This window comes from Mustela nivalis (assembly GCF_964662115.1).
Source record: "Mustela nivalis genome assembly, chromosome: 13".
Classification (NCBI taxonomy): domain Eukaryota; kingdom Metazoa; phylum Chordata; class Mammalia; order Carnivora; family Mustelidae; genus Mustela; species Mustela nivalis.
The window spans coordinates 91,055,589-91,079,477 of record NC_139032.1 but is presented as its reverse complement, the minus strand read 5'-3'; the positions used below and the strand labels follow the sequence as shown (position 1 = coordinate 91,079,477).

Genomic DNA, 23,889 nt, shown 5'->3' with positions numbered 1-23,889 from the left:
TGCCCGCTCAAGGCCTAGCCATAGTTGCTCTGGGGCTTAGGGCTCCAACCCGGGAGCATAGGCCAGCCGCCGGCCCAGCAGCTGCCTGGCACCCAGCACCCTTTGGCAAAGTTGTGGGTGAAGCGTGGGCCCCGCCGGCTCTTCTATGTCTGTCTGTCTCTCTCTCCTTCTCAAGTGCTCTCCCAAAATGACTGACAGCAGACATTCAGACAGAAACCTCCCCACCCACCTTCGGAGCAGCGCTATTCACAACAGCCAAAATATGAAAACGACCCAAATGTCCCTCCATGGGGAGATGGATAAACCCAACAGCGGAATGTCACTCGGCCATGGACAGACCTCAAACACCATGCTAGGGGCAGGAGGGGGACACGGAGGCCCCATGTTCTAGGACCCCTGCCCCTGAAGTATGCCCAGAACAAGCCAGTCCCCAGAGAAGGTACACGGGGGCTCCCGGGGAGGGAAAGAGGACGAGACAGAGACAGAGCATCGTCGCAGAAACTGTGCCATGTAAAATGCCACGGAATTGTGTTCTTTAAGAAGATTCCTTTTATGTTTCATGAATTTCACCTCAAACTTTTTTTAAGTGCTTTCCCTCTTGGAGGGTGCTCTGAGCGGCCACGGGGACCCAGCTTTGAAGGCTCGGGTGATTGAAAGATCCGGAGAGCTCCCGGTTTGGGGGTGCGCTCTGGATGTCACCATTCATTCGCAGTGTTCCGGACCTATGATCCCTTCCATCCCCAGACATGAAGGACAGCGTGCGTTCTCTCGCTAGGAATTTTTCCTTGAAGCTACATTCCAGGCTTGAAGACATCTTAGGGACTCACGCACGGTGGCGAAAAAACGTGGCCCCAAAGCCTGTGACCCTCTTCCCTTTGAGCAGCAGGGTCTCTGTCCTTCTCCCCAGAGTGGGGTGGGCTGTGGCTGCTTCCTCCCACAGACGATGGGCAGGGGAGCCACAAGACATGCGAAGCCCTCACCAGATGCTCCTGGAACACCAGCTCTGGGGACGGTCCCTCTTGGAATGGTCCCTCCCTGAACCTGGCCCCGGCCGGGAGAGGCCCCAGCCCAGGGGAGCGGCGAAGAGCAGGTGCTCCCACCCTGGGGACGGCTCCCTGCAGGGCCCCGGACGTCATGAGAAAACCATCCCCCACAGCAAAGGCTGGGAGACAGTCACATCAGCTCTTCATGACCAACGGCTGTCCCGTCGCTTCCCTTTTGAACAACCCAATACTGGTTCGCTTCCCATGTAGACACTCAGGTCTTGCGAATGTCTGAGCCGCCCCGTGTAAAGCCCTCGTGAACAGCGATACCCACAGGAAGTGCAGAGCTTGCTGGAAAAGCTCTGCCTCCGCAAGAGGCAGAGACGCAGACTCGCAGGCTCGCGCGGAAGGAAGCTTTCAGCAGCCTGGAGGCAGCCTCGGCCGGGGTTCGCAGACCAAGCAGAGGCTCTGGGGCGCTTCTGCCTCCCTCTTTCTCAGGGTCCTGGGATCGAGCCCTGCATCGGGCTCTCTGCTCAGCGGGGAGCCTGCTTCCTCCTCTCTCTCTGCCTGCTTGTGATCTCTCTCTCTGTCAAATAAATAAAATCTTTAAAAAAAAATACACTTAACAGAGGGAAGCATTTGCACCAAAACATGCAAAGCCCTGCTGAAAACCGTTTCGCTTGCTGCCCTGCTGCTGGGAGGTGTGGGGTTAGAGAGCATTTTCCTCACCTGCCCGTCCTCCCTGAGGGCCCGCGCCCGGCCGGCGGTCCAGCTGTGACAGCAGGGTTGCCAGTCCCCCCTGGGAGCCGGGACTCGTGCCCTGCCTCCTCGCCGTGCCCGCCAGGCCTGCGCAGCCTGTTTATCCCACGAAGAGTTGTGGACCACCTTTCCTATGGCAGATCACATCCATCAGCCGAAACTCGCCTTCGGGCTGGAACATTTAAACCAATTAATTCTCCTGGTGCCATAAATCAGTCAGGATAGACGAGCAGCCACCCTTCCCGATTCCAGGAGGCTCTGCCAGGCGGGAGTGCGCTGGGGAGGGGAGCTCTTCCCTCAGTAGTAAACACATTTTTGCACAAAACTATAAAACCTCTTCTATGTCTTCCTGCCAAAATTCAGACGGCCGCTCTGCTTTTCCTGAGAGAGTCACGGAAAGCCGGGTCCCCAGCCGCAGCCCCCCTCACCCCGGGGGTTGGGTGGTTTCCCGCCGGGGTCCCCGAGAGGCCTCCGATGAGAACTGCTAGCTGGGCGGGCATTCTTTTCTTAGATGGTGGATCTTTCCTGAGTCTGGTTGGAGGGATCCGTGCGCTCAGCCGGGGGCAGGTGTTTGTGAATCACCTTTACAAAGCGCGTGTCCCACAGGGAGGGGTCCCGCGGGACAGACCGTGGCGGGTGCACGTCGGACCGGCGTCTCCCAACACGTGCATGCCTCCATTTCTCTCATTTTCTCCATCGGCGCGCGAGAAGCCTCTCGGGTTCCCACTTGGGGCCCAGCTTTGTCATTCCTGACACATTTTCAACAGCCTCTTCCACCCGGCAGGTGTGGGTGAAGTGGCCGGTTGAGGGGAGGGGGATCTGAAGCTGGGGCCTTCCGTGTCCAGTGGACCCTGGAGAGGCTCCCTGGACCCGGAGGAGCACGTGGCTCCCGGAGAGGAGGCCGGGCCGGGCTGGGCGGGAGTGACGTCCCCGGACCCTGCCTCATTCCTGAGGAACAAGTGTTAACACCAAAGCATCCAGGAAGGAGGAGGCGCGCCCGGTTCTTTTTTTCTTTTTAAAAATAAAAATGTGATAAAAAAAAAATAAATAAAATAAATAAATAAATAAATAAAAATAAAAATGTGATAACATGTGTCCTCTCCGTGCACAGTACCGGATGGATTTGTTTAAAGTATTTGCACTTAATTAACTTAATAAGGTGCTCAAAGTAAGTAAGAGTCGACCTGGAATTCTCAATGGGGCTGGGGGGGTGGCTAGGGTGGGGCGGGGGGGCAGGGGAAGCAGAGGGTCTGGGCAGGAAATACCCCCAGACGCCAGCATCTGGAAGGACGAAGTTACAGGGACGGGAAAGGGTGGCACAGGATGCTAACCGAAGGAAATCTGAGCCGCTCTACTGACATTAGGAAAATAAACTCTAAAAAAGCCAAAAAGCATCACTGGAGATCAGGAGAAACGCTTCGAACTGATGAGACAATCCATCCATCAGGGACATGGAACAATTCTAAATTTTTATGTTCCTAATAAAATAGCTTCAAAATACATAAAGCAAAAACTTCCAAATAAACAAAGAAAAACAGACAAATCTGCAATCATAACGGGAGATTTTAACATATCCTCTCGGTAAATAGAACAATCAGACAGAAGATCGGTGTGGACATTGATCAACGTGCAAACAAAATTGACTGACATTTTATTACTTCCCATGACTACACAGTACACATGCCTCTCAAATGCTTCCAAAAATGAATCCTAGAGTCTCAAAAAAAATGTGATTGAGATCGTGCAGAGTATGTTCTCTGACTACAATGAGTGCAACAGATCGTATTTTCCAAAAATGGCTACAATGCTGCTTCTTTCCCAGAGTTTTCCAGAACCTTGGCACTTCCTATTAAGAGAGAAGTCTAATTCCCTGGTTTTGAACCTGACGGGTCATTGCGGCTTCCTCGAGGACAGGAATCCAGTGGAACTGATGCTAGGGCACACCCGAGGCAAAGTTTAAAAGGTGACCCCACTTCCAGCTGGCTCTTTCTCAGAACGATCTTCCTGTCAAACCAGCCTGGTTCTGTGAGGAAGTTAAGGACTCATGAGGACACTTGAGACCACCTTTGGAGATGTTCTGCCGGGGACCCCCAGCAGTGGACCGTCAATGGCTAGACAGGGGACAGGATGGACCCATGAGCGGATGCACCCCAGCCTCTGAGTCCCACCCACTGAGCTGCCCCCAAACTTCTAGTCCTGAGCAAAGTCAATGCAATTTGCTGTTGTCATTTTAAACCACCTTTTGGGGATAATTTGTCAAAAGTGACATGTAACCAAAACAGTGAAATTAAGATGGAATTCTTTTATTTACTTATTCTTCTTTAATTTCAGAAATTTCCATGCTCAGAGATTACTATAAAGTTACTAGAAAAATATTTTTAACTGAATGATAATAAAGACCTAATATATCAAAACTTGAGATGCAGGGGTGCCTGGGTGGTTCGGTAGGTTAAGCAGCTGCCTTCTGCTCAGGTCATGATCTCAGGGTCCTGGGCTCAAGCCCCAACCTGGGCTCGCTGCTCAGCGGGGAGCCTGCTTCTGCCACTGCCCCCGCTTGTGCGCTCTCTCTCACTCACTCTCTCTTGCTCGTGCTCTCTCTCAAATAAATAAATAAGGAATCCTTAAATTAAAAAAATTTTTTTAAAAACTTGAGGTGCAGCTTAGGTCATGCCTAGAAATTTATAGCCCTGGGAAATGTAAAAATAAATAAGAAATGTTAAAAAATAATGACTAATGGGGCGCCTGGGTGGCTCAGTGGGTTGAAGCCTCTGCCTTCAGCTCAGGTCATGATCCCGGAGTCCTGGGATCGAGTCCCGTATCGGGCTCTCTGCTCAGCAGGGGCCTGCTTCCCTTCCTCTCTCTCTGCCTGCCTCTCTGCCTACTTGTGATCTCTGTCTGTCAGATAAATAAAATCTTTAAAAAAATAATAATAATAATAATGACTAAGCATTCATTTAAAAAAAAAAGAAGAAGAAGAGTAAACTAAGCCCAAAGCAAATGGAAGGAATAATGCCAATAATAGTAGAAATGAATGAACTAGAAAACCACTTCCTAGAAAGTGGACAAAGTCAAATACTTGGTTCTTCCAAAAAATGACTGTAAGTGACACATCCACAGTGGGAGAAGGCACCAGGCACAAGGTGACCAACACCGAAAACGGAAAGGGGTCATCACTTCAAATCTCGTCCACGCGCCAAAGACGTACAGGGGTCTTACACCCAAGCTTTAGTCCGCAAGGTTCGAAAACTCCATGACTCGGGCAGATTCTAAGAAAAACGCATCTTTCCAAAACTGCTACAAATATACATTCTAAATATTCCTAAAATTCCTTTGAAAAGAAAAAAAGTTTAAAAACGTCCACAAGCTGTTCGAAGACAGACGAGGAACGTACAGGGGAGAACTGCCCCTCCCTGGTGTCAGGACAGCCAACAAGACGAGCCGGCAGAAAGGCGGACACGTCCGTCCGTGGAATGACGGAGAGAACCAGACACAGACGTAAAACACGCACGACCACCTCCTCTTCAGCCGAAGTGTCAAGGCAGTTTCCCAGAGACGGGTGCTTCGTGGTGCTAGGACCGTTAGCTCGACCCATACGCTGAAAGAAAGAATCTTGCCCGTACCTTGAACCATGCACGGAAGCTCATTTGGAATGGCTCATAAGCCTAACGTCCAACTTTAGACTCCAATTTCCTCAAGAAAACATAGGAGAAAATCTTAATGTCTCTTAATGGATTTCTCAGGTGTGACATCAAAAGTATAAATCATAAAAGAAAAATATTGCAAATTATACGTCACCAAAACTGAAAAATATCAGGGCGCCTGGGTGGCTCAGCCTTTAAGCCTCTGCCTTCAGCTCAGGTCATGATCCCAGGGTCAGGGATCGAGCCCTGCGTCCGGCTCTCTGCTCTGCAAGGAGCCTGCTTCCCCCTCTCCTGCTCCCCCCGCTGGTGTTCCTTCTCTCACTGCCTCTTTCTGTTAAATAAATAAATAAAATCTTTTTTTAAAAAATGAAAAATGTCAGCTCTTCTAAACACACCGTTAAGCAAGTGAAAAGAGAAACCTGAAGCTGGAGGGACGTTTTTTGCAAAATGCGTAACAGATGGACAACCTGAGTATCCAGAATATAGAAGAACTTCAAAGTAAGCATGAAAACACAACAATTTGTTAACCTTAACACCGGGGTGGACTCGCTGAAGAAGGTCGGTGGATGACAAAACAGCACACGAAATGAGACTCGCCGTCTTTTGTCGTTAGGAGACGCAGAGCGAGACCGCGGCGAGAGGCTCCGGCACGCCACTCGGAATCACTGAGACCCGCGCGCGCACGGAGGACGGAGGAGGGCGTGGAGAGCCTGGAACCCCCCCTCGCTGCCGGGAGGAAGGCAGCTACCCTAGCAGACAATTTGGCGATTTCGTGAAAATGCACCGTATGACCCAATCATGTCACTCTCTGATATCCACCCAAGAAAAGGGGACATAGGGGTGTGTTACTCGTAATAGCCTCAAACTGAAAACAACCCCAATGTCCTCCAGCCGGAGAAGGACAAACGAACCAGGAAACATCGACGACTTATCATCCAGCCCGTCCACGGAACGGTAGCCCGTCCACGGAACGGTAGCCCGTCCACGGAACGGTCTCGACCACTTATCATCCAGCCCGTCCACGGAACGGTCTTGTCGTGGCATGCAGAATCACGGATGGATTTCTGATGTATTGTGCTGAGCAAAAGACGCCATACTCAAATGACCGCGTAATTGCCCCAAATTAGACTGTCCGTCAGCTGCTGAATGAGTAATTAAGACAGCAATTAAGGAGCCGGGAGAGCGTGGTTTGGTAATCGACTATGGATCCCAGAAACAGCTCGTGGCGAAAGCGGGTAGTGGATTTATGACAAAGGTGCCGCGGCAGAGCACTGGGGAGGGAAGTATTTCTTCAAGTAGTGGCTCTGGGCAGAGAAATATTCATATTTTGGGGGGCGCCTCGGTGGCTCAGTCAGTTGGCATCTGACCCTTGATTTTGGCTCAGGTCATGATCTCAGGGTCCTGGGATCGAGCCCCGCATCCGGCTCACCGCTAGGCGGGGAGTCTGCTTCTCCCTCTCCCTCTGTCAGTCTCTCTCTTTCTCTCAAATAATAATTAAAAAAAAAAAAATCTTAAAAAAAAAAATACTCACATTTCTCAAATGTTCACAATCCGTAGCTCACACGGTGTGCCCAGAAATCAGTCCCGCTTCTGGCTTGTAGCACTACACATGAAAGATAAAAATATAAAGATTTTAAAGGATATTTGGAAAAAAAACAACTTTCACCCCCGAGTGGGCCAAGGCAAAAGGAGTCAATCATACAGGGACATACTGAACACTTCAACGACATAAAACGAAGAGCTTCTCTTCACAAGAAGCAGCCCCTGGGAATGAAGCAGCAAGCGAGAGCGCGAGGGAGAAGCTGATACGGCGAGTGTCGCCCGACGCCGTCATCCTGCGTTATTTAAAGAAACGTTATAAATTAAGGAGCCGAGGATCATTCACACTATGGGAGCACAGACAAGAGACTGGAACGGGCAGGAGCTCTCGCGATGACCACGGACCCGCCCGAGGCCGTGCGGGACATCTTCGGGAGGCCCTGGAGGGGCCCTTGCAGCTGCGGGGAGCCCTCCTGTCCACGAGGGGCACCGGAGCCACACATGTCGGCAAGGACTCGGGGGGCTGGGACCCCAGCCGCCAGCGGGAGCGGGAGCGGGGCAGCCGCTTTGGAACGCTGCCTGGGCTGCTCGCGGCGAGGAGGCACAGGCTGCGCCGGCCCCCCGAAGTGTGCGAGCACGCCGGCGGGCACGGGAGCCGGAACGTGCGTCCTCATCCCACGGGAGGAGAGTGGGTGATTACGACGTGTGCAAACAGGGTCTGCACAGAATTCCACAACCGACCCCGAGACGACCTGGCTAAAAATAGCGAAGTGCAGCCCACGGACCTTCTGACCTCGTACGTTCTTACGGACGGCAGATGACCCCGCAAGACAGGGAAACTAGAGGCTCACCGTCAGACATCGCTACCCTGAAACAGTGCTATTTCCTACACGGACCCTCTCGCTGGCCGTGACCCCCACGGCCCCCCGCGACCCCCCCTGCTCGCCGGGACCCTGCCCTCCCCGGCTTCTCCCTGTGCGTGTCTCCTCTGGTCAGCTGTGTGGACGCTTCACCCTGGGGAGAAGTCGCCCAGCATCATACTCAGGGAGAAACCCCTTGGAGGTGGGCATTTCCTCGACGGTCACTCAGGAAGCACCAGTGGGGGAACGGGGAGGGGCAGTGAGGACAGTGTGCTTCCTTACACGGGACAGCTGCAGCCACCGTCCTCAGAGCTCTGCCCACTGAGGGGTCCTGACTTTCCACAAGCAGGGGTCCCTTGGCCGCGGACGGGCTTCCTCTCTCGGGTTTCTGTCCAGAGAGAGCCGTGCCCCGAGAAGCCTTCCTGCAGCTCGAGCCATCTCAGGTCACACTCTGGTGTCTCCAGCTGTTGAGTCACCTTTAAAGTCACCTTTAAGCCTCTGACCTCAGCTCAGGTCATGATCCCAGGGTTCTGGGATCGAGCCCCGCGTCGGGCTCTCCACTCTGCAGGGAGCCTGCTTCCCCCTCTCCCTCTGCCTGCCTCTCTGCCTACTTGTGCTCTCTATGTCTCTGTCAAAGAAATCAATAAAATCTTTTTTAAAAATTATAAAATTAAAAAATTTTAAACAAAAAAACTATGCATTTCCTACAAATACAAATTCAGCTCATTCAACCGAGGTCCCACCGTCAATTCTTTTCTAGACGGTCCTCCCCAGCTTGGGCGGGGGCTCTAACGACTCAGAGACTCTCGGGTCTCCCAGGGAGGGTCTACTGGTCTGCGGGCCACCGCCGGCCGTCTCTCGGGAGCCCGCGCTCCCTGCTGAATCTGATCGTCACACGGTCGTTTCTTACCTCCGTCCTCTTCTGCCAGAGGGAGAGATGGGAGCGGGAAAGCAGGGCTATTTGTCGGTCCTGCCGTCCGGGCTGCTCTGTGTCCCCCACGTGCTGCGTGCAGACCAGCAGCTCTCATTTTGGCTCGTGTCGGCCCGGCTCTCCGGCGGCTGCCGGGAGCTCCCTGACATCCTGCGAGCCAGATCGGGGAGTCGGCCGGCTACGCGTCCCACCCTCCGCGTCACAGCGGACGGCGTCGGGCCGCCGTCTTCCCTCCAGCCGAAGCCCTCCTGCCGCCTTTCTGCGCTGCGCCAACGGCCCGCCATTCCCCAGCCTCTGCTGACCGTCCGTCTGCCCGCCTCCTTCCCCGCTCTGCCTGCCGCCTGGACCCACATGCTCTCGGCCCCCCACTTCCAGATCCCGGCTCCCGTCTCAGCCGGCTTTCGCGGCCTGCCAGACACCCGCCGCGGTCCGTGCTCGAGTCGGTGGGTCAGCAGTCCGGGCTCAGCTGGGCGCTTCTCTATTGGTGCCAGCTGCTCTCAGGCCTCTGCGGCCTGTGGTGGGTTGGCGGCGCCCGGATGACCACCCTGTCCTCAGCTGGGAAAGCTCCTTCCTGCTCTGGGGCCAGGAACGCTTCAATCTGTCAGCCTGGGCTTCTTCCCACTGGGGTCTGGGGGCTCCCACATCAGCATGATCAGCGAGCCCCAGTGTGCAAGGGCGTTCAGGCCCCTGCGCACGTCGCCTCTGCCGAGCCCCACCAGCCCACGCAAGCCGCGAGCCCGAACGCAGGACTAAGGGGTGGAAATCGACTCCAGCTCAGGCAAGAGGAGCAGCAAAGCCACCTTGGAAGGGGCAGCTGTGTGGGGTAGAAGCCACTCCCGCCCCTGCTTGCAACCCAGCATGCCAGGGGGCTGGTGAAGGGGACAGTGTGGACGGCCATACCGCAATGGGAACGGTGAACGGTGGACGGTGGACAAGGAGCTGGTCCCTTCAGGGTCATTTTCAGTCCCAGGTGCCTCCTGGGCATCTAATACCCAACATAGGACTCCCATTTCCCAAGCGGCTGACCCCTCTTACCTGGCATTCCTTCTGGGATCAGCCTCCCCCACCCCAAGGCCATTCACCCTCTAAGCACAATTGATTGGAGTAGACACCTGCCCCAGGGACAAGCAACCCACAGAGCGGTCTGTGACCCGTGACCGGAAATCTGGGCTGGAAAAATAAGCCCTGGCAGCCAGACTCCTTCCCTCGGAACCGTCCTGCAGCACCAAGGACAGAGCTGCTGGCTGGTGGGGGGGCCGGGGGCCGAGCGTCTGGGGTACAGCAAAGGCTAGTCCAGCCGTGCCGGACAGGTGTCCTGGAGAGAAGCTGCTCAAGGGAAGTCCTGACCTGGGACACTGGCCCGGAGACGCCACAGAGCCGCCTAGGGATAGAGAGCCCCGTGCTCCTGCAGACCTCAGCCCCCTGCACCTGCACAGCCGGCCCGCGGGCTCCATTTGGGAGAGAGCCTTGCCCCCTGAAGACGAACTCCCTGTCCTCGGAGCCTGCTGGAACGACATTGTGCTACGTCACCGTCCTGAATGACGCCGGTGGCCCCTCGGCTGTCTAGGTCCTCGCTCCCGACACCCAGGTGGAATCCTCAAACAGCCCGCCGGCTGACCTCTCTAGAACGCAAACAAGCACTATTACTTTAATTAGTTGCTGAACACAGCTCAGATGTTTTCGCGGACTGGAGATGAAGTGGTCTTCCCCAGAGAAAGAGGTCACTCTGGAGGACGGTCCTCCGACCGGTAAGACAGCACACGGCCGTGCTGCCCGGCTGGATTGCACATTTGCAAATAGGAAACGTCATCCAGGGAGAATTCGGGAGAGCGGTGCGCGTCACCAGGCAGGCTGCGGGTGTCTGGTTGGTGGTGGGACTTGACAAAATCACCCCAGGATTTGTTTCCTGGAGTGGGCAGTGATGGCTGTTCTCCACTGTGGGAACAGGAGCGGGGGGCTACGTACGTAGGGTCTGGTCTGCAGGCAGCGGCGGGAGCCCACAGACTCCTAACGGAGTACCACCGACATCGAGCTGTTGCACGGAGGGGAGAGGAGGGCGGGCTGAGCCTACGGGACGTCGGCCGCACCATCCAGCCGCTCGGTCCACCTTGGGTGTCCTGGAGCTAAGAGGGGGCCCACTGCAGAGTCCGTCGCTCTCTGATGAGTGTGCAAAAGAACGGAGTGACTCCGACAGCTTCCAAGAGGGTGGGCGGCTCTGCTCCCTGCTTCCGACCCCCAGGGCCGTTCTGTAAGACCACCTGCCGGGGAAGCTCACTTCTCACCTGGCTACCTTCCATATTAGAAACCTAGGGGCACCTGGCTCAGTCGTTAAGCTTCTACCTTCAGCTCAGGTCATGATCCCAGGGTCCTAAGATTGAGCCCACATTGGGCTCTGTGCTGGGTAGGAAGCCTGCTTCTCCCTCTCCCTCTCCCCATGCTTGTGTTCCCTCTCTCACTATGTCAAATAAATAAATAAACTTTAAAAAAAGAAAGAAAGAAAGAAAAGAAAAGAAATCAAACCTAGCTTATCACTCCACAGCGGAAAGGGTACTGACTTCACTTGAATGGTAACAACCCCCTTTCTGCGCACGGCCTTCACCAGCCCACAACCTAAATTCTCAGGAAAGCCAGCCCCTTGCCCTCCCAGAGGTCACCAGGCACTCTGGAACGTGCCAGTAGAGCAGCCTCTCGGGGTCTGGCTCGGAGGAGCCGCATCTCCTGGGGCCACCTCCTAGTGGGCAGCCCCAAACCGGGTGGGTCTCCAGCTGTCTGAGCATTCGAACAGCCAGGAAGCCCCGAGACCTGCCCTCAGAGCTTCTGACGTCATTGCTCTCACGGGCAAGGCTGGCTGGGGGCAGAGCTGACCCTGGGAAAGATTCTCAAACAGGTCTGCACACCAGAACCCTGGGGACAGCAGTGACATCTAGGAATCACAGTCCCTCAAGCCCGAGTGCACCTGTCCCTCTAGGCGGTCTGGACAGGGGTCCCAGCGGGGTTGCCAGAGTCAGAGCTCAAGGTGGGGAGGGGCTTTAGAATTCCTAGCCGCTTCCTGGCCTTCAGCCTCAGCCCCTTCCTCACTGTTCCTGCGACTCCGCTGCCCTTGGGGCCACAGCGTGGGGGAGAGTCCCAAGTAGAAAACAGCCTGTCTCTGGGCAGCCAGGCGGGTTATAAAACTCGGATATTTCCGGGCACTGGAAGATGCTGAGGACAGAGAGGAACCCAGGTGGGACACACACAGCATGGGCGGGTCTCAGAAACATCACACCAAGGCAAAGGAGCCAGGCGTCAGAGAACAGCACTGTGCGAGCCTATTTATACAAGCTTCTCGAAGCTGCGGGATGACGGAAGCCGTCCGGGGCTGTGTGACTCCATAAGGAAGGGCCCCCCGTTCTCCAGAGTGGCTGCAGCAGCCTCGCACGTCCCCACCGTGCCCACGGCGGCATGTGAGGGCTGCACCTGCCTCTGCTGTGGCCGTCCCTGTCGTGAACCCTGTTCCCCAGTGTAGTTGAGCCCGAATGTTCACAGGGATCCTTTTAAAACCTGCGCCTGACTGCGACGCCCCTCCTCGGAACTCTCCAGAATCCTTCTGGCCAACGCTGGGACAACTTGAACAAGAGCAAAGGTGATCGTAACAAAGTATGACACAAAATAACGGTCATGAGTCCACGCTCGTCTAGACAGCGGAAGGGGAAAGGGCAGCCCGGCCTGTCCCGGACGACACTGATAAGGACAGACGGCGGAAACAGGACAACCGCGTCTGACAATCATCACGATCTTTTTTTTTTTTTTTTTTTTTCCCGGCAAGAATCATCAGTGGATGCCAACGCCAGTGGGTAAAAGCGTGACGCACAGAAGAATTCTGCCTGACACCAGCCTGGCCAGCGGGGCGACCTTCACCCCAGGAACTGGACAGATGAACACGTGTGCCTGCGGGGCGGGACACACGGACGAGGACGCACGCTCGCTTCCACGATGCTCCTCATCACAAGGGAACTTCAGAGAGAGAGAAAGAAAGCAGCCGAGAGCCCGAGCTGGCTCCAGCACCACCAAGGTGGAGAAGACAAAGACCGCGGAGTCAAGGAGACCCCGGCCTCGGCCTCGGAACGCCCTGGGCCCCCACAGCGGGCTCCCGCTCGCCCCCGAGGACACGGCTGGGTCCGCTGGTGCCATCCGAGTGCCGTCGGCGTGCTGGATAAACGTTCTGCCTCGGTAGGAATTTCCCGGTTCCCGTCCCTGGGCCGTGCTTGCGCCGAGACAGTCCTTGTGCTCAGGGAAGACCTGCGCAGTCATGCGAGCGTCTAGGTGTGCAGCTTACTCTCCGCTCCGCGTGAAAACCGTAGTGAGAGAGGACGAGAGGCAGAAACACAGGTGTGCTACGAGGTTAATATGGGGAAGTCTAGGTTAGGACATCTGTGTGCTATTTCTGTAACTTCTCTCTATGTCTAAAATCATTTCAAAATAAAAGGCTTATTAAAATAAAACCTTCAAACAGCCACAGAGGGCTCATAGAGGACTATCAAGGCCTGCTCGATTCGGGCGCTGGCCACCCTTCCTGCCTCCGGATTCTTGCCTTCTGCCGCTTGCTTCTAGCCTCCAGCCTCCCGCCTCCTCACTCTCTCCTTACATGCAACTGGCCCTGACCTCCTTTCTGTGTCCCAAAGCCACCAAACCCATTCCTGCCTCAGTGCCTTTGCACTTACAGTTCCCCTGCAGGGAAAGCTTTCCCTCACACGTCGGAATTGCTTAGCCCCAGGAATGGTTCTGGTCTCCATTCTGACGTCATCCTCCCCGAGCCTTGCTGCCCTGTTTGACATCATAGCCTGCTTCCCCTCAGCAGAACGTGATCTCTCCCCAGATCGCATTTATTCATTCCTCGGCACCCGCATCTCCTCCCTCCTAGGCCACCCTTGTGTGTTGCCCTGCCCCTGCACTTCCCCTCTGGGAACCCCCCTACCCTGCCATTATCTCATGAGGGGCCAATCTCTCTGCTAGTCTGTGCCTCTCCTTCCTTCTAACCAGCAGGGCCGCCATTTGCCCATATAGGGCCTTGGTGTGAATTAGCCTTCTTTGTGCAGTGAGCAACCTACATAACTGAACATGGCCACCCTGCCCCATTCAGCAGCCCAGGGTGGGAGAGGTTCTGATCCTGCGCCTCTACCACTTAAAGCTCGTCTGCAGCCCCTCACTGCATTCCGACTCAAGACTGAGTGTGCCTGGTCCCACGCTCCCCCAGCCTTAATTCACACTGTACTGGCTGATTCTCACCACCCTGATCGCCCGTCCACTGTGGCTCTTAGAAGGCAGGGCTGGACTCCTGCTTTCCCCGCATTGCCGTGGCCTGGCACCCAGAAGGCACGAAGCATATGTCTCCCGAGTCCATTTTCACTTTCTGTTAGTATCTACCCTACGCCAGGCTCGGAGACCGTGCTGCACATTCACGGGCCTCCCCCAGGCGGGACTTCAAGAATCCCGCACACAGCCAAGCGCCGGTTGTAGTGCATGCCAGGAAGGAAGGCCCCAGGCTGCAGAAAGCCTTCGCCCGGGACGAACCCCTGAACCGAGGCGACACTGGAGCCACACATCTCGGCCTCAGGGGCGCCTGGCACCGCCTCGGGCCACCCCGCCACCCCCGCTCCCCAGCACTTTGTGCAGCAGGCAGGCCGGGGAAGGCGTGGAGCTCTTGCCCAGCCCTTTCTGAGGCCCCAGGCCCCTGGGCAAAGTGCAGGGTGGGTGGGAGCTGTTTGTCTAACAGCTTTATTGTGTGTGATCTAACACAGACAGCTGCCCGGTCACCTCCCTGAGCGCGAGCAGGCCCGTGACTTCTAGCGTGTTCACCACATGTGCAAGCTCGCCACCACCGACCGATCCAGAACAGTTTCCTCCCCGCAAAGAGAGACCCCACGCCAACTGGCCAGCGGCCCTGAGTCCTCCGCCACCCATCCCAGCCCCTGGTGACGAGGACTCTACCCTCGGACTCTAAAACATCCCTGAAGATGATGGGCTGCTAGCCTGAATGAGCGCCCGGGCTCGGCCCCGCTCACCATGAGGCCTCCCGGGTGCAGGTGGAGGCCGGCCCCTCGGAGACCACGGACCCGCTTCCCCGTGGTCCTGCACAGAGCAGCAGGTTTCCATTCCAGATCCCAGTGGAGGGCAAAGCGGGGGTCGACGCCTGCTGGGTGTGTTCTTCCAAGATTCCTGACCATTGTCCGTCAACCCAGCCTTGGAAGTCAGGTCGGGGAGAACGGAGGGCAAGGGGCCGCGTGCGCCTGCGCCAGCCTGGCCCCCGGGGACACACTGATTGAGTCTCGGGAGCTTCTGAGCAAGACGGCCGATACCCCAGCCAGAGCTGAGACAGGACAAATCACCATCCAATGGAAGCCAACAGTACCGACGGGCCGGGCAGGGAGGCTGGGGCTGGCGCTGTGGGCTCGGGAGGGTCAGGCAGGGAGCTCCGGTCTGAGGGTAGCCCCCGCTCCTCCGTGTCGGACGCCCGGCCCTGTATGAGAGAGCTCTCCGCGTAAGAGCTTTTGCCCCATTAGACGTCAGATCTCCTCTGCTGCTGCTTCTTTTACTGCCTTTAAAGGAAACCCAAGTAGGTCCCAGCTCCATAAACTTGCCCTTGTTAAATGTAAGTCCAAATATATGGTGCAGAGTGACCGTGGTATGAGCACGGGCCTGATTTAGGACACCGACTCCACAGCTGAGATCCTCCCTTGTGAGGGGAGGGGGCTTCCAGATGGTCTGCAAAGCCCCTGCCAGGATTTAAGACTCCCCTTCATACATCGGCAAGACCCACACCACACCTCGATGGGCGTGACGACACTCCTGGCTGCCCCCTCCTTCCAGACTCCTCCCAGCCACGGAGTCTGGGCAACGGGCAGGGTGGGTGGCGCACGGGGTCAGAGACCCCTTTCATTCTTAGACGTAAGCCAGCAAGAGCCAACGACCCAAGGGAGTAGAAGAAAGGACATGATACACAGACGGGGAGCAGGAGAGAAACAGGAAAAGCAGAGAGACCCAACCTAGAAAGGGCAGAGGGGGACCCACAGGGCCCCCACACGCAAACCAAGAGCACGATGAAGACGGGAATTCTGAAGGCTGCAGGCTGCCCGAGGGGACAGTGAGCCGCGACATCCTGGGCTGCCGTCTGGGGACCCACAGTTCCGAGGGCTTCCCCTCCGGGAGCCCCTGCAGGTGCAAAGCATGGGAAGACCCCCACATCCCTGGCAGTGAGGAGGGGACCCCCAGAGCCCTCTCCAGCACTCCCTGCCGCCGCAGCTGCTCCGGCGGGGACCCGGCCGTGAGCCATCCTCCCGCTCACGTTTGGTGGCTGGGGTCCTGAGTAAAGAGAGCCCAGCCCGAATGCCAGCGACCCCGCAGCCCCACCCGGTTCCCCCCGGAATGGCAGGAAAAACGCAGGGCTCTTCTCGTGGCTGGCCTGTCTTCCCAATGAGGACCCCAGTGCTGTTATCCCCGGAGCTGACCAAGCCGGTTTTTAAAAAAAGATATTATGGTGAATTCACAGCTTTAAACTCCTTGTGTGCTTTGGTCCCTTGCAACGGTCTCTACCATAGCTCAGGTCGTCCGGTCTCTGGTCTGTGCGGGCCTCCTCGGCCAGCAGGAGGCGGTTGCGGCTCCCATTCAGGGAGCAAGGCCCGCCTCAGCAGCCAGAAGCTTCCGTCGGAGCAGACACGGCCGTACACTAAGTTCCTACCTTTTTCTCTGGACAGGACCAGAATCCTGGTCACAGCGGGACACACTGAATGAAGCTCTGTCTGCCGTCAGCCTGCCCTTGAACCCCGGGGTCTCCGGGCCCCCGAGGAGGGGGAGCCCAGCACCAGCTCTGTCTCCAGCAAGGGCAGGTGGGCCCAGATGTTTCTCGGGGGGGACGGTCTGAGAAGCTGGCCTCTCCCACCATCACAAACACTCCGTTCCCAGTTCCTTGGCCTCCTCAGTCTGGGGGCCGAGGCGGGGTCTCCGAGGGCACTGGAAGTGACCGCGGCGGGACAGGAACAGCAGCGTGGACGCCGTGGGAAGGCCCAGTGGACAGGCGGTCCACCTCTTCTCGGGTCTGAAGTCCAGCCCTTCGGCCAAAGTGCTGGGGGAAGCAGAAGCCGCCCGTCTCCGTGTCACCCCAGCTTTCGGGACCCTGGGCTTCTGTGAGGTGCCAGGTAGAGTCCTGTCTGCATGAGGCCAGCATCGGGGTGGCTGCCAGGGCAGGACCATGCATGGGGGAGCGTCTCAGCTGTGACAGCAGTGCTCCCAGCGGCCCCTCAGCCCCGAGGACCTCGGAGAGGGCGGTGGCTCCCACCCTCCGACCACGACCACGAGTAGCTTCTTAGCCACGAAGTTTGCCCAGCCCTCCCCTCCCCTTTAGTCCTTGGGGACAGCAGTGGCCTGGGATCCAACAGGGCCCGACCAGGCGCTGCCGCCTCCCCCACAGCCGAGTGACCTGCTTCCAAGCCTGCGTCCATGGTGAGCCCCTGTGTCAGGGTGACTTCCTGTGGCACAGGGTGTCGGGGATAGAAGGGGGTAGCCCGCCTGGGCCGTGTGCAGGTGGGCAGCACTTGGGGGATGGGGGGCGTGAAAGGCATCTCGGCCCAAGTCGCCGAGCGAACAGCTCGTCACTCGGCTGCTGGTCGTGCCCAGCCGGGATGGGGCTCCCCTCTGTCGGGTCACATGGGGACAGAACCCCTCCTCCAAGGAGCCCGCAGACTGCGGTTCTGGAATGTCCAGCTCCACACTTGGCTCTCATAACGGGGCCCGTCCGCTACGGAAGCCGAGCAGAAGGTGCCAGCCGTGAGTGATCACGCCCGCGCCGTCTCCGCAGCGGCCGGGCTCCTGCAGCTTCGTCCCGGTCCCCGCATCGAGGGGGGTCGGGCGGGCGGACGAGCACACGGGAGCCCGGGCCGCTGGGTGTGAAGAACAACCATGCTCTCTGGTCACACTCAAGCAGGTGGAACGTTGCCCCACCTAGAAGGGACCACGACGCCCAGGGCAACCCCGTGAGAGGAGCCCTGCCCCCTGCTGCCCGACGCTGCCCCCGGCTCTGCACCCACCCCACCCCTCCTCACCCTCAGCGTCGCACCAGCTCGGTGCTCGGCCCCCTGAGGATTTCCTGGGGTGTGGGGGGGGGGCAATCTCCCTCCTGTGTGCAGAAATGTGACACACATCCCACGGTGGGGAAGACGGGGTCTGTCTGGGAGGGGGCACGTGCAAGTCAGCCCACCCGGAGCTCCGTCTACACCCGCCCGCGGAGAGCTCCCACCGTGTCCCCTCCTGACCGCACAGCCCCACCCACAGCGCAGACCTCTTGACCCTGGTCGACGCATGAATGACAATTCCCGGGGTAGGAATATTCCCACATTCTCCCAAAATGTGCCGTGGTGGAAATATTTCTGAAGGTGGCGTGAGTTTGAAGTTAGGGCCTTTGGGAACCAGGAGGGGCCTGGGTTCTCACTTCTCTCTCCTTTTTCTTCTTCTTTAGATTCTACTTGTTTATTTGAGAGAGAAAGTACAAGCAGGGGGAGCAGCAGAGGCAGAGGAAGAAGCAGGCGTCCCGCTGAGCAAGGAGCTGGATGTTGGGCTTGATTCCAGGACCCTGGGATCATGACCCGAGCCGAAGGCAGACGCTTACCCACTGAGCCACCGAGGCGCCCCTCGCTGCTCTCTCCTGGATGGTCACCTTTCCACGGTCCTGGATGGGCCTCTGGGGACAGGGAGGGTAGAGCTCCCCTCGCGAACCCTCCTGACCCCCCCAGCGGCCCCCACGGGTCTGTAGGTCAGACCCGGAGTCCTTTACCAAGCCTGCAGGATACTCCTGACCATCCCACGCCCCAGAAAGAGAATACATATTTAGGGACATGAGTAGACTTCTTTACAGACATAAAATTTTAAAAGCATACAAAATATTAAAAATTGATACATTTTAGACCTAACATTCTCTACATTGCCTTTCCAAACCTCAGAGAGCGTGCGGCGGATCACCTCTCCTTTCTGCCAAAGGATAAGCGAAACAGAATGTTTTCTGCGGACGGGGACATATTTTGAGCCCTGAGTGACAACTGTCTCATGTTCTCTGCTTGCTGGTGGCCCCGGAGCACGGAGCCCCCTCAGGACGAGTTTCGCCTGAATTTGTTTCTCGCATCACAATTGCCGTCACATGAGAATCCGGACCATTAAAATCCCAGCTCAGGTCTTTATCGCGAAGCTAGATCTACATAAATCTTAAAATGTCTGGACCCATTTTCTGCAGCCTCTTCCACCGAGTAGGTGGGCTGTGTGGTTTGGATAAGACGTCTGAGGAAGACCGAGCGCGCAGACCAGCCCAGGCCTGGGCCCTGGACACAGCGGCGGGCGGCCTCACTACATCCGGTAGCTGCTTCCCAAGATGAAGTCCAGAGAGGCCATGGCAGACACAGGCAGCTGGCCGGATGCCCATGGGCCGAGCCCCAGCCCGAAGGACGCTCCCGGGCCGCAGTCACGCCCTGCATGGGGGCAGCCCATGCGCAGTGGCCCCTGGGCAGGGCTGCAGAAACCGGGCCACTCACGTCCCCAGGCCAATCCCCGTTGCGTCCATAGCACACCCCCCCAACCAGCCCTGCATCTCGAGGGGCGGCGGGGCTCCGCACGGAGGCCTTACACACCCTTCTTGTGTGGAGGGTCACCTCCTGTCCCGGGGGTCCTCGGGCTGGGGGCATCTGACCGCTACTGGCCTTTGTCCCTTTTGCCTTTTCTCAACATTCTTCCCGCCTTGGAAGGCCCCCCCACTCATCCTGGCCCCGTGCCCCCAGTCCCGCCACCTCCCAGCGCCGGCCCCAGGTGCCAGAGGCCTCCCGGGAAGAGGACAGGAACCAACTTGCCAAAAGCGCCCACTAAGGGGCTTCAGCACCCGTCTTCTGCCAAGAACCAGAGCGAGAAAATCACGTTCCCCTCGGCTCTTGATTTGGAAACTATCCCGGTCCCTCTCGAATAAATGTGAGGTGACGTGTTCTCATCTCACAACATAGGACGGACGCACGGGGTCCTCCGGCACCTCGGCATCTCGGGGGGCTTCCGCTGGGCTCTCGGGTCGGAGGCCACCTTGTAAACAGGCCATCCCAGCATCGTGCTGGCCCCTGAAATGGCAAGGGACAACGCTGGGAAAAATTCATGCCGATTCTAAGAACCTGACACTCAAGAAGTAAAACTGAACGAAGCCATTAAAAGCCATTCCTGAGGTGACAGCTTTTTACAGTTGTCTGGGAGAAAGAGAATTTCCGAAGACGGGCTGCAGCGGGCCGAGCCCCGGTCCCTGGCTCGGGGAGGGACCCACGGGCCATGTCCGTCACCCCGCACACTAACTACGTCACCTAAGTTCTGTGCATAGGAAAGCCAAAACGCCCATGACCTTGGGATGAGAAGGGCATGAGAGAGGTCAGCAGGAATGGTAGACAGCTGGGCACGGTCCCCACCGCGGGTCGCTCCCCACAGCCTGAGAACAAGAGTCTGTCCGGCCACCTGCTGCCACCCCTACCCACTCCCCACGGGGCACACGGGCGACCTCATCTTTCCCAGCAAGCCGCGTGCCCACGGCAACGTCACGGACCCTGCGGGCGCTTCTGGAGGGTCCTTTCTGTTGATGAGCCACAACAGTCTTGGTAGGGATGTCCCTGGAGGCGTTGTGTGAGCACGACCTGGGGCCAGACGGGGACGCAGCAGGGTGACGGGGTCTCCGGGGCCGGTCCAGCTTCCTCGAGTCGGGGGCGCCTCTCATTTGCGTTTACGAGAGCATCAGAGCTCTGTGAAGGGAAACAGACCCTCTCCGGACGGGAGAGGATTTTTGCTTGTTTGTTTGTTTGTTTGTTTTTAAAGAGTGACTGACTGATGTCAGGGACAGGAGAGGATTTTTGTTTGTTTGTTTGTTTGTTTGTTTGTTTTTAAAGAGTGACTGACTGATGTCAGAGACCGGGTGCAAGGGAAGGGGGGCGGCCAGAGAGGAAGAGATGCTCCGGCCGCCTCCATGCTACTCGTGGAGCCCGACGGGGCGCCGGATCCCACCTGAACATCAGGACCTGAGCTGAAACCAGGAGTTGGTCTTTGAACCGACTGAGCCCCCGGGTGCCCCACCAGGACAGTTTCAATAAAAAACAGATGCGTCTTCTCATCCTTCCCAGGAAGAAGCGGCCGTGCGCAAGACATGCAGCTTCCAGAAGCGGAAGATATGTGTGGTGCACACGAGTGCATGCCTAGATGCATGGGGGGGGTACGAGCGTGTGCGTGCGTGTGCACATGTTGGTTTGTCCGTGTGTGCGCACGTGCGCAGGTGCACGTTGGCTGTGTGCACGCACATGTATGGGGGCTGTGTGTGTGTGGGTGGGTGTTGCACATGGTACTACGTGTGTGCTATGTGCACGGGGTGGACGGACATGAGTGTGGGTGTGCGCGTGCATGTATGTGCGCGTGTGGGTGTGCATGTGGGGGTGTGCATACCTATTTGTGGTGTGGGTGTGCGTGTGTGCATGCACATGTGTGTTGGTGCACACGTGCGTGTGCGTGGGTGTACATATGTGTGCGTGCATGGGGGGTGCGAGTGTGTGGGCACGCGTGTGTGGCTGGGCGTGTGCCTGCGGGGCGTGCGCACGTGGGGAGGCTCCCTGCGTATTTGAAGGCTGTGCACCAGACAGACATGGAGAAACGCTCTCCCTTTGAAGACATCGTCTCTTCCCACCACAGGTTTGGCTCCTGGTTTCCTCCCATGGACTCCGTGCCCTCGTACCTTACACAGTTCTCGTATTTTGAAACTCAGCCGTCAACAGGTGAACGCTGATGAAACCTTGGCGTGGTGAAAGCCGCCCTAGGCCTCGACCCAGAGCCAGAGCCGGTATTGGGAAACCCAATGGATCTGGCCGCGCGCACATTCACAAGCAGAAGCTGAATTCCAAAGTTAAAAGATGAACTGAAGCATCGATGTGACGCAGCGGAGTGCCCGGGAGAGATGGGCTGAATCCCTTCAGGGACAGAGCTCTGGAGTCAGAGGAAGACACAGAGCCCAGGAGGAAAACAAAACACGCGTGGGGGTGTGTACGGGCAAGCTTCCCAACAGCCACCAGCAAAGTCGAGATGCTCACCGTCTCCAGGGCTAAAGGCACGGAATCCAAGCAACAAAAGGCCTGTTCTCCGAGACCAGACGGAACGTGCAGTGCGGCCAGGAGGAGACAAGGGGCTGTGGGGACACAGTGGGGAACACGGCACCAGCTGGCGCCTCTGGAGGGCACCTTGGCAAAATGCATGGTCACCCCTCAGTGTCTGTTTCTGGAATTCACTCAGGCAACTTCCAGTGACATACAGTAGCCCCCACCTCAGTTCCCATGGCTGCCCCGGTCCGGTCGCAGTGACCCTCCTTCCGACGGATGCCCGCCCCCCACCCCAACCCCCCGCAGTGGCCTCCGGCTGCGCCACGCACCTGTGCCCCGCACCTCCCTCCTCCCACCATGTGGGCCTCTCATCCTTGCATGGTGTCCAAGAAGGGTGAGCCCAGGGTAATGTGGCATCTGGAGAGCGAGACCACAGCCAGGTGACTTTATCAGAGGGCGTGGTTACTGTGGCCCCATTTTACTAACAGCTGCGTGGCCATTCCCTCCCTGTGCCTCGTGTACAAGCTGGCTCAACCGCGGCTCTGGCCGTGCAGGAGAGGATGGAGTCCGTATAGGGCTCAGCACTCTCCATGGTTTGAGGCAGTCGCTGGGGGTCTTGGAACAGATCCCCCACGGATAAGGGGTGGGGGGCAGCGCTACCTTGCCATCAGAGATGTTCATCACGGCGCCGTTTAAAAACCCTAAAGAAACCTGCCACAGTAGTTACGGTCCGTATCTCTGCGTAGCTACGTTATTAACGAGATCCGTCTTCTCAAACTCCTTGTGATGAACGCCTATTACTCTCACAGTGAAACCATGGTTTGTTAAAGGAACTCTCGGAAGCATTACAACAATGCTTTCGTGGGTTTCTTGACACTTGGCCCCCAAACTCCCCAGACCCGCAAGATTAGAACTGCCCCCCCCCCCACTCCCTGTGAGAAAAAGCCTCTAGTTCTCACCCTGTGAAACCTCTGGAACTCACCAGATGGAAAGGAACCCAGCAACCTCCCCAGAGGCATCTTGGGGGAGGCCACGGAGGCCAACAGGGACATCCAGACAGATGGTCACCAGCCAGGCTCCCACCGCTCGGGCCCTGGGACCCCCAGCAGCCCCCGCAACACACAGGCTGTGAGCAGGGGCGTCTGAGCCAGGAGGTCCCATGGCCTGGGAAGAGAGCAGAACCGGACCTACCCCGGGGTGCTTCTGAAGACCAGCTCCCCGCCCCTCTGCAAACCGGCCATCCGCGATGTCTCTTCCCCACGCGCCTCTGCCCGTTTGAAACAGCTGCCGGTCAGTGCACAAACCCAGCCACGCACTGCCCACCCCTGCGAGGCCAGAACCCCAGCCCCACAGGCCAGGCCCAGGGCCCGCACTCCCAGGTGCTCAGAGACCCGCTCTGGAGGGGCTGAGCCATGCTTGCCTGGCCGACTCCTACCTGCCCCGCTTCCCTGAGCGGGTTACTGGCCCAGCCTCAGCTTTCTGGGGTTCCTGATCTCTTTCGGGTGAGAGCAAGCGCCACAGCTACGGGCACAGGCGGCTGGAGGCCTGGGCAGCTTTGCTGGAGAGAAAGCCGGCCCTGGAGCAGGCAGCCTGGGCGACGTGGGCTTGGGGGAGCCGAGGTGGGGCAGTTTCCAGGGCCCCCGGCAGGCTCAGCCAGGAGCTCAGGGCGCACTCCGGCGCGACGTGGGGGGCAGGAGGACCGCGCCGCGGGCTCGGTGCCAGGCGCACAGTGGCCACTCGTGGAGGAACTTCTAGTAACACTGCAGCGGGTCATCGCAGCACCGACGTCAGGACGGACCGCCCCTCCGGGTCCCCACCTTCCAGCACTCACTGGGCGCGCGCAACCCCCCCCTGCCCCGCGCCGCGCCGGCACCCCAGGGACAGGGCGGCCCCCAGCGCCGGCCCCGCCTCCGGCAGGGCGGGCGGGGGGTCACACGTCAGCCACCCCGAACTCCCCGGCGCGGGGGCGTCCCGGGCCCGAGCGAGCGTGGGCGCGCGGGCGGGACGCAGTGGGGGGAGCGGGGGGCGCGCGGGGCGCGCGGGGCTGGACGCCGACCGCGT

At 57.9% G+C, this 23,889-nt stretch overlaps 2 long non-coding RNA genes across 2 annotated transcripts; both read right to left on the bottom strand.

Annotated features, from left to right (window-relative positions):
• Nucleotides 1-478: 478 nt before the first annotated feature.
• LOC309846775 lies at nucleotides 479-23,794 on the bottom strand. The gene is made up of 4 exons (XR_014302133.1): nucleotides 23,264-23,794; nucleotides 6,915-6,986; nucleotides 1,713-1,914; nucleotides 479-1,569 (listed from the first exon to the last, which is right to left on the bottom strand). It is a non-coding gene; the product is annotated as an uncharacterized lncRNA (long non-coding RNA).
• Nucleotides 18,616-20,586, bottom strand: LOC309846774. Its single transcript, XR_014302132.1, has 2 exons — nucleotides 19,576-20,586; nucleotides 18,616-19,241 (listed from the first exon to the last, which is right to left on the bottom strand). It is a non-coding gene; the product is annotated as an uncharacterized lncRNA (long non-coding RNA).
• Nucleotides 23,795-23,889: the final 95 nt, after the last annotated feature.